This window comes from Octopus bimaculoides, chromosome 4 (genome assembly GCF_001194135.2).
Source record: "Octopus bimaculoides isolate UCB-OBI-ISO-001 chromosome 4, ASM119413v2, whole genome shotgun sequence".
In the NCBI taxonomy this organism is placed as follows: domain Eukaryota; kingdom Metazoa; phylum Mollusca; class Cephalopoda; order Octopoda; family Octopodidae; genus Octopus; species Octopus bimaculoides.
This window is the reverse complement of record NC_068984.1, coordinates 58,401,519-58,403,446: the sequence shown is the minus strand read 5'-3', so window position 1 is coordinate 58,403,446 and position 1,928 is coordinate 58,401,519.

The following is a 1,928-nucleotide window of genomic DNA, read 5'->3' as shown; positions in this document are numbered from 1 at the left end:
ATATATATATATATATATATATATATATATAAGAAAAAATATATATGTAAAAACGCCCAGGAGGTTTGTATAATAAAATGTATGCTAATATTAATATCATAATGGAACAAAGAGTTGTATTACAACATTATATAATAAAATAAACTGGGCGTACCGGTTTCGCGTCTTACGCTTATCAAACTTCCGAAGTCTCAGTTTTAACTCATGAGGACGCCAATTTTGTTGTTGGCAATAGTTTTGCAGTCAAGGGATGGAACTCTTCAATTTATCTGAAAATTACAAGTTACTTTCAAAGTATTGTTAGGGTCTTTGGACTGATATTCTTAATGTATACAGATGTGTGAGATATATACACAAGTTTTAGGGGGTTATTTACAAATATTTCAAGAGTGGAGAGAAGAATTGATTGTTGTTCTGAACTAGTGAGGGCTGGTTGTTACTAAAATGAATTAATGTTCAGTTCTGGTTCATATTTCTGGATGAATGAGGCTTCTTTATTAAGACGAACTTGTGTTGGGATTCACTTAGAGGAAATATATAGAACTGTGGTTGCAATTGTTTAGCACATAAGTCAATATGTTCGCTGAGATATATCTGTTGATATTGTGGTGAAGCTATTTGTTGCTGGTGCACTGTACAGCGGCGGCGGATAGAATTTCCTGTACTTCCGACATAATCTTTTTGGCAACAGGACTCTGCACCATGTCACACAAGCAGGAGAACCTAGTCATGTGTTAAAATGAGATGTCAGTGTTATTTTCATTTTTGCGTAATTTAGATGGCAATTTATTCACCGCGCCCTGTGTGTGTGTGTGTGTGTGTGTGTGTGTGTGTGTGTGTGTGTGTATGCATGTATGTATGTATACGATGGGATTCTTTCAGTTTCCGTCTATCAAATCTACTTGCAAAGATTTGGCCAGCCTGAGCCAATAGTAGAAGACACTTTCCCAAGGTGCCACCCAGTGGGACTGAACCCGGAACCATGCAATTGGGAAGCAAGCGTCCTACCACACAACCACGCCTGTATGTGTATGTATAGATATATATAAAAGTATAGCCGTCATTAAAGTGATGGACGGATCTAGTCAGCAGCGGCATTGCTAGGAATAAGAGTCAAAACAATTCTTAGCCGTAAGAGCACTTCCTTGCCGTAAGGAGCTTGTCTCCCTTCTCAGTCGTTAGAAAGGTGTTCTCACGTCGCTAAGTGTTGTCTTGGCTCTTATTTCTATCAGTGCTGGTGCTGACTAACACCCTCCATCATTTTAGTGATGACTATACTTGTTACCCTTCGGGTGTAAACTGCGAATAACCATCTTGATAATTTATAATTCTTACTTCACCATTTTCGGAATCAGTCAATGCTTCCTATGGTATTCTCTATAAGATTGACAAGGTGAGTTAAGTTCTTTAACCCTCAGCGAGGAAGTAATGGGTCACTGATGAAGATTAATGAAATCAGAAATCATTGATGATATGACTCCATCTGGCTTGCCGTAGGGAGCTTGTCTCCCTTGTTAGTCTTTAGAAAAGTGCTCTCACGTGGCTAAGAATTGTTTGACTCTTATTCCTAGCAATGCCGGTGCTGACTATCACCCTCCGCCACTTTAATGACGACTATGCCTTTCGGTTATAAATTGTGAATAACCTCCTTAATAATATATATATATATATACTTACCGTAAAAACTCGAGTAATAGTCGATTCAATCTCATGTGAAAGTTGACCCCCCACCATTCTTGGCCAAAAAATTGAAAATTTTCCATAGACTCTGTAAGAACGACCGTGCGAATCAAAAGGAGAAATGGTGACGAATGGAAAACAGGCTCCTTTTTTAAACGCGTCACACGGTCGACACAAAATATAAAATGATAAATATGTTATAATTCTATAACATAGAGAACTAAGAAGTTTGCCAGTAAGATACAAGA